At 43.5% G+C, this 14866-nt stretch overlaps 1 long non-coding RNA gene across 3 annotated transcripts in view; it reads left to right on the top strand.

The window, feature by feature from the left end:
* The window catches only part of LOC134547025 (uncharacterized), a 126921-nt gene that overhangs the window by 30286 nt on the left and 81769 nt on the right, over window positions 1-14866 (top strand). For 2 of the 3 annotated variants that reach the window (XR_010079345.1, XR_010079347.1), the window contains exons 4-5: window positions 10151-10258; window positions 10930-11053. This is a non-coding gene — a long non-coding RNA (uncharacterized LOC134547025). The remainder of the gene's footprint in view (window positions 1-10150; window positions 10259-10929; window positions 11054-14866) is intronic. The other variant, XR_010079346.1, reaches the window with a different exon arrangement.

The raw sequence follows: 14866 nt of genomic DNA, 5'->3' as shown, positions 1-14866 counted from the left end.
AAAGGAAAGGGTGGAAGGGGAGAGGCCATGATTCTTATTTGCTTGGCTGAGCTGTGCCTTATGCTGCAGCCATGTGATTTGTGTAGCTGTGACACAAAATCATAAATCAATCCAGTTGGGCTAGAAAAGTTCACGAACCCTTACTGAACTTTTGGATGAACGTGGGTCGAGTTTCAGGCTCATAACGAAATCCGAAACCAAGCAGGCTTCAGAAGGATTTGCGTTTCATTGCAACCCTTTTGTAGAGCTTCACTGGAAAGGTGGTGGTCAGGGAAATGCTGGGTTTGGTCAAGAAAAAAGGTGTTTAAATAGAGCAAAGCTGACTTTATGAAATAGTCCTACTAGCAGTTAGTGAAAAATAATTAGTTTTGAAAACTGCCTCTTGTACAGCCTTACAGGACTTATCTTCATTTCACAGAATTCTCCAGCATGGCTAAAACACCTGCTGGGAAGATCCATTCCAGCACATTTTGCAGATTTTCAGACAGGTTTCAAATCTCTTACTCTTGAGCCTATTAAATTGTGGTGATCTGTTTGAAAACTCCAACTTCAAAAAACAAGCAAAAATTTTTTCTCTCATTTTATAGGCAGAAGTTTCTCAAAAACACCTTAATGCAATGCTAGCAAAAGGTTTCAAAGAGCATCATCATTTTCAGACACCTCAAAAATCATCTGTATTCCTCCCTTAAATCTGAATGCAGAAATGAAGCCAGAAAGGGTTTGCTTGTCAGGTTCACCATTGCTTTCCTGGCTGAGGGGGTCAGGTTCTCCTGCTGTCTCTCCCAAGATGGCAGATATGTTCAGTGGATTATTTTGAGTTCAAATTTTGAATAAGCCTTTGCAGTGTTGCTTATTGCAAGCAGGCTAGGGCTGATAATCAGGAGATCTAAAGATGGTAAGATTTCAGGTCCAGTTTATTTGCTCTCTTCTATCTGAACCTTCAGGTTTCATGTTGGCAACCTTTTCCTTCCCAGTGCACAGGAGTGAGAAAGCTGAGATCCTTAAGCACTCACGGGGCTGTACAGCCAATTACTCAGGAGAACAGTGGAAATACCACAGCCCTTTCAGAAAATAACTCAAGAATTGGCATCTGTGCCTCCAGATGACCGAGTGAGGCTCTGACTCCACTGAGATTTGTTTTTCACTCCTTCACAGTACAAATTAGTAGAAGCCTTGTTATACTTTACAATTTGTATTTCAAATAAACATATTGCATACTAAGAAACTGCTATGGCTATTCAGGCTAGTGTTTTCACTGTTTAGGATGACTCTTGCTTTTGGATTAAATTGACCCTGGAGCAGATCCCAAATTAACAAAAACAAAATTAAGGCATGGGATTTCAGTCAGTTTAAATACCAGAGGATACACAATAAAAAGTGAAGCTTAATCAGCAATTTATGGAGTTCTGTGTCTCTCATGAAGCAAATTGTGCTAGTGCAAACAAATGACCTATGTGAAAAAGGACCAAAAAGATTCAATGTTCTCCTTTTTGACAGCTTGATTGTTGTTATTCAGAGGAAAGGGCTAAAAAATGGAAGACAGTGAAGTGCCTTTCTCAGGAAGAAATATTGGGGCTCTCATACTCTGAGCGGTGATTTTTATTTGGCCTGGGCAAAATTCAGTTTGGAAGTGAAAGGGAATAATGAACTGAAAATCTCTGAGCTATGTATAGCTGTCCCAGTAAAACCAATGCTCTGGGCTAACTTCTGCTTCCACAGAGATGGATATACCTTGTGTAGGCTGCTGAGGGACTGAACCCCCAGGATCAAGAGCTACATCTTGGGGTGCTCTGGACCTTGCTGGACCATAACTGCACTTTTGAACATCTTCCTCTCCACGAGAGAGTACTATGGGCTCCCTCTCTGACTTCTGCCTAGTGCATGTAAGGCTTGAGGGTCTAAGGTAAATCACACTGGGCTTATAGACTTACAGCTGAGTTTGGAAACTGATTTGTGGCTTTAAAGTATGAGGTCTCAGTTATAAGAACTATTTTACTCTGTTTGTCAGAGCAGTGGATTCAAATCCTTCCATGCCAGAGGGGCCCCAGGAGTAAGAATGGGAGAGAAGTCAGAGAAGGCAGAGAAATGGGTCTGGGCTTGATAAACAACATATGGCAGAAAGACAGTGGAGTTCCTCTGTCAGGGACAGGGAACATGAATTCCTAATGTCAGGAGATGAGGGACTAAGAAAAGCTGGAAAAAAATCATCAGATGGAGAATATTTCAGCTAGATACAAGGAAAACATTTCTTACCAAGCCAAGAAATTGCAAGTTGCTAAGAGTGCTGTGGAATTGAGGTGGGCTCAGGATGACAGCTAAGAGAGAGCTCTGCTAACACACTGTCACTGCTGTTGGCACCTGACCCAGCTCACTGTGGGCCACAGCTCACCATAACTGCATTCAGCACTCCCCTTGGACCTACAGCTGCAATGCCAGCTCGAGGGGACCACACATGGTATCAAAAAACCTGCAAGCCCTTGAAGCATTGGAGATTTGCTGGGGTACAGATGAAGCCGTTCTGCCACCAAGGAAATTTTGTGAGGGCTGCCACAATGCCAGTGGTGTCACAGAATCGATCACAGCAGGGTTAAGGTTGGAAGAGATCTTAGCAAGTCACATTGCCCAATGCCTCTGTTCAAGCAGGGCTCTGTTCTACAGCAGATTGTCCATGACCATGTCCAAAAGGCTTTTGAGTATTTCCAAATATGGAGACTTTCCTATCTTCCAGGGCAACCTGTACAGCTGTGATATAAAATAGGCTTTCCATGCACTCTGTGCACATCTTATTCTTAGACAAGTTCTGCATGTAAGAGGTCAGCATGTACTTCAAGCAAGGCCAAAGCAGATGATTCACTGGATGCAATTTACATCCCAAAGCATCCATGTTTCAGCACAGCAGCATGGCTAGGAGCTGCTACCCTAATTCACCAGTTTCCAGACTTGAAGTTTTCCAGGTGGAGACAATTATTTAATTTCCTTCTATGCATGAAGGAGTCAGAGCTGTGTCTTTGACATTCAGGTGTGCTCCACTTCATCAGAAGGATAAAAAGCACCATTTCAAACATGCTTCCACTGGGAAAAGTTTAATATGGAGAAAATTGCTCTCAGGGAGCTATAAGACAGAGAACTGTGCCATAAGAAACTGTAAGACTTGTTCTTTTCCCTGGGTAAAATCTTGGTGGAGAGTAAACAAACCCATTTGTGCTATAACTGATAGCAGCAGGAATAAGAACAAGATGAAGGTAAATCCTGCATTTCGTAATGGAAGAGTTTCTGCTGCTCAAAATTCAGAGTCCTGTGTGCATGGGACTTTCTGAATGTGTGCATGTGTGGTCCAGAGCTCTTTGTTATATACTGTGATTTTCCCCACTCCTCTAGAGAGATAAGTAGGTAGGAGGTAGCTGTTTGGATAAGTCAGCAGCAGGCGATAAGATTATAACAAAGCCATTGGACAGCAGTGGAAACTTTCTGTGCCACACGCAGGGTTTTTATCAGGGCTCTACAAATTGTCTTTGTTTCATTTTAAGGGCTTAACTTAGCTCATCCTCAAAGCAAAATGGCCTCATCCTTCCTGTCATCTTCCAAGATAGAGGAAGTGGTGAGATGTGTGTATGTGTTCCCTGTCACTTGGTATCACCTTACATCAGAGCCTGGAAACAGGCTTTTAAATCAGCATTTTGGGTTCCTCTCCTTGTTTTCCTCTGTCTTTGGTGATTTTGGCAAAAAGAGCCTCTGTTTCCTCCTTTGCTCTGCTTAAATAAACTGGAGAATTCAGACTTGGTGTGAAATGAGCCAACCCTGATGTGAGCTAGGCACAGCCTTTCCCATCCCTTTGAAACCCCAGTGCAGGCATTGCTCACATCCAGGAAAATTGCACAAATATACTGCACGTGCAACCTAAAAAGCCTGAAAATCACTGGGCAGCTACTGAGGTGATAACTCAGCCCATGCTTGTGGACTGGCTTGCAACAACTTAGCCACTGCAAAAGCAGAGACGCTTTGAGCACAGCTGTGTCGGCTCAGCAGAGAAGGTGAATCAAGAGAACTAGTGTCAGAAAACTGATTGATGGAGGAAATCTTTTAGCTGGGCCTTTTAGATTCTGGAGATGTGCACAAATGGATTGGCTTGGTAAAATCAGAGTGTGACGTGTGCTGGAGTTGGGTACAGGCAGGTCTGGAAGTCCCAGGCACTGCTGTACATGTGATGAGCACTTCTGCCCTGTCACTGAGATCACAGAGCATCTACCAATACATAACATGAAGCACTTCCTTAAAAACATTAAAGTATCAAAGCAAAGCAATAGCTTGAAATTGTGCACTGTTCCTCTGGCCCTAGGGACCAAGATGCCTCTAGAGTTCCAAGCTGCCTTGCAAGGCCAGTCTCTGCCCCAGAAGAATTTGCAGGGAATATGGACAAGACATAAAAAGAATGGAATAAAAAGGGGTAAGGGCTCATTATTACTGTATCTATTGGCCAAGGGGACTGAAGAAGCAGAGGAACTTAGATGTGTTCCTGATTTACTTCATGTGTGTCCTGGCTTTTCAGCGACCAGAGGTCTTCCAGCCATGTCCGTAGCTTGTGTCAGACACAGACTCTTCCTCTGCCACCAGGACAGTCACTGTGAGGTTCTTCAGGAATGCTACTGTGTGTTAAATCCTCATCCTGTCTCAGTGCACATGACATTACAAGCACAGGCTGTTTCAACCTGATTTAACCAGGTCAAAGAGGAAATGGGTAGGAAATTACTCCCTGCCCACTGATAGCCCAGTGTTTAGCCTCAGCTTGCAGTTTGCTGAAAACCATGTGTGAAAAGAGCTATGCCAAATGAAACCTACCCGACAATGCAAATTTTGTGAGCAAGAAGTAAATTAAACAACTGAAAAAGCTGGAGAAATGTCTAGATCACTTAGATGGGTTTATGTATTTAAAAAGGGGTCGGCTTATGTTCTCATTAGCAACACACCAACCTCAGAAACAAATACTTTAAATCTTCTGATAAGACTTTTGTCTAGGAATGAAGACATGAAACAAAGAGTGCACCTCATTGAAAACCTCAATCCCAAGCCCTGAATAACCCAGTAATAGTCTACAGTCCACTTTAAAGTTCTAAGAACTTTTCTGCCTGATATTTGCTCATGCTTATTAGGCACATAATGAAAAATATTATTTATAACACAGTCGTTATATATACAACCTTTATTCTAGAAAACAATCATTGTTTGGGCCATGCTGGTAGAAACATCTCAGTTATGAAGTAGCTTTAACTGCAGAGAAGTGAGATGTTGGCTCAGTTAAAAACCTTTCAACATCTTTATTTTAGTTCCCTAGCAAAAGGTTACTAAAGACACACTGAACAAAGGCAGGAGAAGACTCTCCTTTTGCTACTGTTGATGGCCCTCAAGTTGCCAGTGGAAAGGAAAGATCCTCTGACTTGCTCAAATGCAGGAAGGGACCCTCACCAATGCCAGGGGTGAGTGGCCTGCAGCCCCATGGAAGCTCTGCACCTCCTTCACTGACTGACATGCAAGACTTTGTCCTTACATTTTGGTGGAGAAAGTGCTTATAATTTATCCTAACAAGCCAATAAGGAGTTACCTTCTGTGTAAGACAACCCTCAGGTTGAGGAGACCTGGGAGTTCCAGCAGGATGCAGCATTAGGAAAATAGGCAATGTGGGAGTGTCAAGACACCAGTGATCTTTGTGGTCTTCTCATCCCTAAGATGTCTAGTCCAGGCCAGCCTGGGCCCTCCCTGGAGGTACCTGCAGAGTCCAGATGACTCATTTTAACCAGCAAAACTGCATTGCCCAAATCTTCTTAGAGAAAGGAGCACTGAAGAGAACAGATTTCTCACTACTGTAAGAATGACCCTATGTGGGAACCTCTGCAGAAATATGTACATGTACGGATCTACATGTGTATGAACTAAAGTGGTTTAAACTGGTTACAGATCTGTCTAATTGCCAAGAAGTGATTTTTGAGTTCAAAAGCAGTGTGCTGAGAGGATGAGGAGGGTACATGCTAGTCTTAAAACGAAGGAAAGAAGGAAATTCTTATCTTGTGTTTAATGCAACTCTTTTTTTTTTTTTTTTTTTTTTAATTAATGACTATCATTTGGTAGTTTCTGAATGGGCTTTGGCCAAGCAATTGTGGGTGTAGAAATCAGTATTTTTAATTATGAAGCACAGATGTCATGATATTCACATTCTTTGGATCCTCTCTCCTGAGGTATAGCTGTTGAATCTATATTAATTGCAGTTGAAATGGCAACACAACCATTACTTTCTGTAAGGTCAAGGCTGGGTCCATTGCAGGCAGAGATCCATTAAGCCCTTTATGTGCTGGTCAGGCCTTAGAAAATTGGCCTGGAGTTCTTGCTGTTCATTCCTTCCGGCTGCTGTTAATCAATTAAAATGTGAACTTGCAGAGTCAAATGGAGATGGGATATTAATATAGAGTGTGCACTGTTTCCCTGCAGGAATTCATGTAAAAGCTGTCATTAGCATCATGCATATACATGAGTCCAACAGAAAGCTATTAACTTATGTATTCATCCAAGCAGGCTCAGTAAGTGCTTTACCATCAACAGTCTTGCAGCACTTGAAATTAAATATATGTGTCAAGGTTTGCACTTCCTGGGCTGAGAAACTGAACCAGAAGAATATTAACAGATGTTAGCAATATGTGTGTGTGGGAGGAGAAGATCACACCTGAGTCTAGTCAGTACTGAACAGTATTTGGAGCCTGGAGCTAATAATCTAGAAAAAACCCCACTTTTAAGGAGCACAGAGTTCGTGCTCTCTGCTGACTCCTCCCCCCTCTCACTATGCCCAAATGGACTTTCCAACACAGTGTTTAAACACTGACTGTGTTAAGTCTGGACTCTTGCAGCAGGACAAAACCATCTAAAGAAATGTCTCTGGCAGAATTGCCTGTTGCCTCCACCTCCCTGCTGCAGCCCATAACCTGGGGATGGAACAACAATTCCTGCTCCCTGTCCCTGAGACAATCTTCTGGTTAGAAGCAGAAGTATTGAAACTATGCTCAAGGCAGCTGGTCTAAGTTGGCTTTAGTTTCCAAAGACATATTCTCTTTTTAAAACACAATCATAAGCTCTTGCACGAAATTATTAACAGAATAGGTAACGGATGTTCCTATTCAGGAAAATGCAGACTTTATACTCTGTTGGAGAAAAGAGTCTGCTCTGGTCTGAGATCAGATTTCCAGCTGTAAAAGAGAAAGCTCTGTCCAGAAGTGCAGCAGGACTTAGCAAGTGGCAGAAATCCACGATGATCCCACAGTGCAGACCCCTCGGTGTCTGAGGGAGTGTGCACAGGAATCAGGGAAGAAAGCAGTCACATTTGTAAAAGGTCCAAGGAGGGGAAATGCTATGTGGGAGCTGGGAATTGGCAAACACGACTCTTGTTTAAGAGAATAAATTAAAATAGACTAATAAGACAATCTGGGAAGCAATATGGCCAGTGAGTTGGACATTTGTTCTGGGGAAAATGCTTGGGAGCCATTTCAAGGGATATAGTAAGAGAAGGGTGACCAAACTCCAGCTAGATTACAGGAAGTCAGCACAGACTGAGGCACAGGAGGATCGTGTCATGCTTAACTACTCTTCAGGAATCCTTTGAAGATACCACTGCCATGACAGATAAGGGCAATTTAGTGGGTAGCAGAATATTTTGATTTTCCAGAAGCATTTGACAGTTTTCCATACAGTAGATTAATGGCTTTTGTACAAAGACATTAAAGAGAAGATAAAACAGTGACTGGAATGGAAAAACAACTTAAAAATAGGAGACAAAGGTTGGCAGAGTGTCGCAGAGGATGGAAGGAAGCATTTCTAACTGTTTCTAAAACCAACATCACTTCTATTTATAGTGAAACCAATGATATTTATGTTGAAGCCAGTGGTAGTTTGCCACTGACATCAGATTTGCAGGAAGACAATGAAAATGGGTGGTATCCTGCTTTGATCTATGTACCTGTTCAGAGCAGCCTAAAAGGGGATGGTAAATCACTTTACTGTATGAGCTGCTGACAGAAAACCTCTGGAAGTGTGGCTGCCTTCACTTGGAGGGTCTGGCACAGAGGTGAGTTCCCCCATCAAACCTGTGCAGCGGGGTCTGTGCAAATAGTACTGCCTGCAGAGTGAATATTCCCATCCAAACCACTGCCTTACTCATTGGGCCAAAAGTATTTTTCCCTGAACAGTTCTATGGGAAGTTCTGGAAGCAGGGCTGAAGCATCCTGTTTGAGGATAATCACAGAATCACAGAATAGAATCACAGGATAGATAAGCTGAGTTGGAAGAGACCCTCAAGGATCACTGAGTCCATGTCCCAGTTGTCCCTGCACAGGACATCCCCAAGAGTCACACAATGTGCCCGAGAACATTGTCCAAACAATTCTTGAAGTCTGTCAGGCTTGGTGCTGTGATCACTTCTCTGGGGAGCCTGTTCCTGTGCCCAATCATCCTCTGGGTGATGAACCTTTTTCTATTATCCAATCTACACCTCCCCTGACACAGCTTCAGGCCATCCTCTCGATCCTGTCACTGATCACCAGATAGAAGAGATCAGTGCCTGTCTCTCCTCTTTCCCTCACAGAGAAGCTGTAGCTGCAGTGAGGTCTCCCCTCAGTCTCCTCCAGGCTGAACAGAGCAAGTGACCTCAGCTGCTCCCTCACAGAGCTTCCCATCTATCCTCAGTGCTGCAGGCTTGTACAGCACAATCCTGAGAGTGTACCTGCACCAGGAATAGGCCTCCTCCCTCTTGGGAGCAGTCCTAAGGGTGAGCAAAGTGCCAGTGGGATCTGCTGGAGGTCCAACAGGTCAGAGGAAGTTTAGGAGACAATCGGCGAGCTGCAGATCCCCAAAAGCCCTGCATGTATTGTTCAGAAATGGTAAATTCTCAAGTCATTTCAATCCTAGACTTAGAATGATAGGACAGTCTCCAGCCACCTGTCACTGCACCATAGCCTGCTCATCGCAGGTAGAACAGGGATTAATCCCCAGTGAAATCCTTTGGTAGCCAGTGCTCTGTAATGCCTAGAGGTGATGAAGGGTCAGGGGCACAGGAAAGCTGAAGTCCTGGCTCCATCAGCTCCAAAACTCAGGCTTATCTCAAAGAAAATAGGACCTTAATGTCTAAACTCTTCCCTAGCACTGCAGACAGCTGTCTGTACATATTGCTGTCCTCATGTCAAGCTCCAGGGGTTGCCCCTGTTGATGTGCATTGGCAGTGGGAGTTAAAAGAGGCTTCATCAGCAAGCATCTGAGGCACAAAAAGCCACAACCAGAGGAAGCTTGTGCCCAAATTACCAGCTCATGAAGGTTTTCCTCTAGCCTTGCTCTCACTAACACTAGGGTGGGTCAGGCTTGATGCCTCTGAAGTTATCCGATGGGTCAACAAAGTCAAACTCTATGAATTCAAAATTGGTACTTGTCTTCAAAGTCAGTAGAGTCATGTTGCTTGTTCAGCAGAAGGACATACAGATTTTCCCACTTTTCCGGTTGGATACGGGCTCTGGAGTTGTGTACTACCTCCCTCTTAGGTAGGCGTGTCTTTCATGTAACTTGATACTCTTCTTCTTCCAGGATGTTGTCTTGGTCACACCCACAGATCTAGAGATGTAAGAGATTTTAAAGGTATTGGACTCATCTCCACTGATTATCTCTAAATTTGCATTTGCACTCAAGTTATGTTAATTTTTGGGCACAGGGCACATCAGACAGTATATCACTAAACAATTTTTCCCCCACAAGCCTTCATTATCTCTCAGTTCTAAAAGAAGCAGTTTGCAAAAGAGAAAAGCTTTTAGATAACTTTGCCTGAATACTTTCTATCCCTTTTCAGTTTTGCCTATAGCACTTTATCCTGGCTTTCAGAGTGGGGATAAAAATACAGGAAAAAATATATCATTTTCGAATGCCTGTGGGGAAAACAAACAGCATTTGAAACAAGTTGTTTTAAAATACAACTTCCTACCTGTAGTCTTTGTTTTTTCTGGAAGTGTCTAGAATCCTTGATAGCACTTGAGTTCTTAAAAACTCTTTAGAAACTTACTCAATGAAAATAAATCAAGATAAGGAATACATATGGTAACAATACAGTCTCCTGCTTGGTTTCAATTTGTTCCAGCTGTTTGCACGATGGTGAATTGCAAGGCCAGGAACAGTGTATTCATGGGCTTGTTGCTAGAAGTGGCAGGCAGACAACTTGGGCAACTCACTACCTCCGTGCGAGCAGGTAAGGTAACAGAGAAGTCAGCATTCACCTTGTGGCAATCAAAAGGGTTACTTCGGTGTAACAGAGGAAAATCCAGCTCCTCCAACTCCTTGAGGCTGCCATAAGAAAAGGTCATGATCAGCAAACAAAAAGAAAATAATATCTGGGTGTTCAAAGTCTGCCTGAAGTTTGATTTCTCTGCCAGAAAACCCAACACTAAAGTTTAAGATAACATTTAGAGGGAAACAGATGTACTTGGGTTGTTTATCTGAAGTCACTCCTCATACCTCATAGCCCAGCTTTGTAAAATCTTTTTCTAACTTTAACATTTAGTGTGGTCACTCCTTACAGCAGTAATCATTCGTGATGCACAGACAACCATCCCAAGGGAGATGTACTTTACAGTCCTGCTTGTAACTGACGGTAAAAAAAGTTCTATAAGTGTATGAGCTTAAATATACTATGTTGAATTCTTTATTAGATAATAGTATTAAATTCTTACACAGTGGTTTCTCTTGTTACTAGATCTCTTACCAAGTGTCCTATCCCTTCCCTCAGTGATATTATCCAAAAGAGAAACATCACCTGCTGTGTAATGCATAGAAATATAAGGGCCTTATTGTCAATAACCACAGCTTAAATAAATGGCTGACGATACGACTGTGCTCATTTCTTCCCTTATTTCTCTGTAGACCAGTTATCATGGAAGGAGAGGGGTGTGTGTGGCATTCAGATGTACCGGGAGCTTTCATCGGTGGAGCAGAATGTTTGGCACCCGAGGTTATCACCTGCTGATGTCTTTCTGGGATTTCCCAGGTATGAAAAATTATATTTAAACATACCTTTAACAACTCCACCCACTGCCCTGTGTTTCCTATCTCAGAAGTCCTTCAGGCTGCAATAAAGTTAAGCCCAGGGTTAACTCTGTTCAAATTAATTGTGAGATTAGCAGAAGCAAGGCCTAAGGTGGAACAATTTTTGTGTTACAAACCCAGGAGTCAGCAGACGACTAACATCACAGCCTGGGGGGAATGGCAGCAGAGGCCAGGGTTCAGTGCAATCAGTTCCAGAACAGCCAACAGGCTGTAAGCTGGCACCTTAATTTCACACTGTCTCCCTTGCTCCTGCAAAGTGAGGAAATCCTATTTCCGAATCCTGTTTCCAAATCCTGTTTCCCCTCTACCCAATATCCCCATATTGCTGCATCACCCGTCGGGCCAGGGAGGATGTGTGCAGCTGTTGCTACTGAATCCCCCTTGGAGAGGGGCAAGGGAGCTCTTTTTGCTTTAATTGCAACTTGTTTTCCCAGGAAGCCTGAGCAGAATAGTGAGGGGCTTTGATGGGAAAGTGGATTTCATGACAAATTTGGGGTGCTGAGTTCTCCTGGGCAGTGAAACTACAAGAGCAGCAGGACATGTAGGCCTATCCCTGGTGTTGCCAGTGAGCAGGTGAGGCCAGCGTGTTACTTTCCCTCCTTGCTGCCCATTTCTACCTGCTGTACTGTGGCTACCCAGCCTAAACCATGTGATCTTCTAGGCTGATGTTGTCCTTCCCAAGGTCTTTGCATTGTACATGCAACAAGAGGAATCTTTGCAGTCTGGCACTGCTGTGGTATGGATGCTCCATTGCATCCTCAGGATTTTCAGTCCCTCTCTGGACCTAAGTGCAAACGCTTAAGTCTAGACTTGTAAACTTCCTGCAAATTTCTCATGGTAGAACAAATGAATTATGTAAATATTTGAATATGACCAAAGTGTAGAAAGGTTGCAATTTTTTATCTGCCACTGGGCATTAGAGATTGTGGAACCTTGTGGCTGAGGGCTGGGGTGCAAGAGTGAGTCTGCAGTGTTGATGGCACCGGAGGACCTCTTACACAATCTTCAGATGGCAAAACTGAGATCAGATGTATTCTGCAGGGAAATCTGTGCTCCTTACATGTTTTTAGTTTATTTGAACAAAAATTTAGGATAATGAAAAAAGGTTTGAGGGTGCCTATAACCATGAGTCCCACCCCTGGTCTGCTGTTCCATGTATGTGGCACACAGTGGGTAATGGCCTAAAGAGACCTGGCCAATCCTCTAAGCTAAATCTCTAGTTCCAGGTAAAAATAACATTTGTCAGATCCAAACAACAGAAGAACTTTCAGGGACTGGAAATAATGCTTCTTATTCCTGCTTTGTAAGGGAGACTTCATGGGTGAATACAAGAGAGGGGACACTCTGCATCCAGCTGGGCTCCCTGCCCACAGTGTGAGCCCTCACTAATACAGTCTCAGGGCTCACCAAGACAATCTCAGGGCTCACTAAAACACTCTCAGTGCTCACTAACACCTTCTCAGAACTCACTAAGAGTCTCTGAGAGAAGCTGTGATGGCATCCTCTGCGCAGCCCAGTTAGAGGCGTCCCCAAGCAGAGGCCTGCATAAACTCTGCTGCAGCTGCAGAACAAACCCCTCCTCCCCATGCCCTCTGTGCTCAAGGCACAGTTCAGTGTAAGTCAAGACAATCCTCAGTCAGGGAAGAGAGGATCTCCCAAACAAACACTTGTCCTTTCATTTGTTCCTGTGACAATATTTGTTGGATCTCAACTGGTGTCTGAAGTTCAAGAGACACTGTATCTTTGTTTTTCTCTGCAGCTGTGAACTATGATAAACATGACAAACTGATGACCTAACATCTAGGGTGTTATGGAAAACCAGCATTTTCCTCATTGTTGTAGGAGACAGCAGAAGTGTATGGTCCTTCTTGACATGAGCTATTGCAGCCTGAGAGGATCATCTTGAGCAGTCTCTCCCCTCGTGGGGCAATTCCCTTTCCTGGGATGCCACTGCTTGCATCCCACAGCACCAGCATACACATGCTCTAGGACACCAAGGGATAAAAATACTTTGAAAGCTGGCCAGGGAAGATGGCCACGAGCTGCGAGGAGGAGAAAGCTTTGAACTGTGCTGTAACTGAGGCAAGGTCTCCACCTTCTCAGAGGAAGGAGGTCTCAGAGCTGCCTGATGAAGGGGTCAGGCTCTTAGTGCTGCACAGCAGCACTTGGCAAGCAGCCCTGCCCTGCTCCTCACACCCAGCGGTTTCCAGAACTGCCTCATTATCTCATTTCAAGAGTGAAATCTGATTAGATTTAAAAAACAATCAGTAAAATTGAAAACACTCAGATTTTCCATGTGCGGGTAAGCAAACCCTTGGGTTGGAGTGTTATCCTATGGAGAACACAAGGGCAGCTGGCTGCGTTTTCCCCTCCCACCAGGACAGGAGCAGGCTGCGGGCCCTCCCTGGAGCTTGGCTGGGCACTGCTGCAGGAAGCTTGCATTCATGGACACATTTTGTCCACAGTGACTGCGAGGTTGTCAGTGACCCATCACAGCTCCTCAGCTGAAGGCTTTTGACCATGCTCTTGTGTTACTGAAGTCAGCAAGAACAATGCAACCGATTCAAGTAGGAACAGAATTTGGCCTGACAGGAGCAAACAGAAAGGCTGAGACAATGAGCCCTCTCAATGGCTCAGAAATAATCTTCCAGCTGATGGGCATAGAGCAGTATTTACAGAAAAGGCCAAGCTGATTTTCCATAACTCTCCTGCGAGGCAGCCTTCTTTGCGATGCTTGTCTTATAAAAGCAGAGAAGCCAGCATTCACAGCACGCTAACATAAAATAAATCAACAGATTGGAGGCATCTTTCCAAATAGACAACTGTGTTTATTAGTACAAGATAGAAGTAAAAGCACTCTGAATGAAGATTTCCTCATTTCTTTGTTTTATGTTTATTATAGCCGCTCCTCTGTTGCAACAAATAAAATTGACATGAGGATTATTAGAGTCAAAGGCAGACTTGGATTTTTTTAATGTGCTTGGGGTAACTAACACAACAGGCAGCAACGTAGCAGGAACTGCAAAGGGAGTAGCTGTTTCATGTTACAAGGCAGACCAATACAAATTTATGTGGGTAGTTTCCTGGGAACTGAACCAAAAAGAACCTTAGATGTCACCATCCCCAGCTCCACAATGCTGAAATTTCACTGTCTATGCCCAGGGCATAATCTCCAGCCTCAAATTAGGTTCTTAGCACAGACAGAAAGAGGATGCAAAGTGGGATGCCACAACTCAATACTGAGCACTGCAAACGATCAGCCTTAATGGAAATGAGCCCCCAAAAGTCTCTATTTAAGCACTGAAAATATAAAACACAGATTAGCAAACACTTTAAATATATATGAATAAATGTTTATAAATTGTTTCCTCATCAAGAGATGTTGATCAACCTTGTACTTCTGAAAAAGCAATCAGGGGAAGTATGAGAAATATATTCTGTAGAACTTTCTGACATCAACAAAGGGGTAAAGTATATGAGCCTTATCCAGGGTTCTAGTAATCAGCTCATGTTAACAGCTTGAAGCAAAATAACCCATCTGGTTGTTACTCTATGGTAATTACCCTGGGGCAGCATACATTGGTTTGTTAGTAAGCAGTGGAAGTGCAGAATCAGAAGGCTGATTTTAAAAATTCCACATTCTGATAAATTAGAGCATTTTGTTAACTGCATGCTACACGAAAATGTGGGTTTGAATATAGGCAAAACAGAGACCCCCACAACATGCATTCATCCTCTGCAAGAAACAAAGTAT

This window comes from Prinia subflava, chromosome 2 (genome assembly GCF_021018805.1).
Source record: "Prinia subflava isolate CZ2003 ecotype Zambia chromosome 2, Cam_Psub_1.2, whole genome shotgun sequence".
In the NCBI taxonomy this organism is placed as follows: Eukaryota; Metazoa; Chordata; class Aves; order Passeriformes; family Cisticolidae; genus Prinia; species Prinia subflava.
This window is presented reverse-complemented; position numbering and strand designations above follow the sequence as displayed.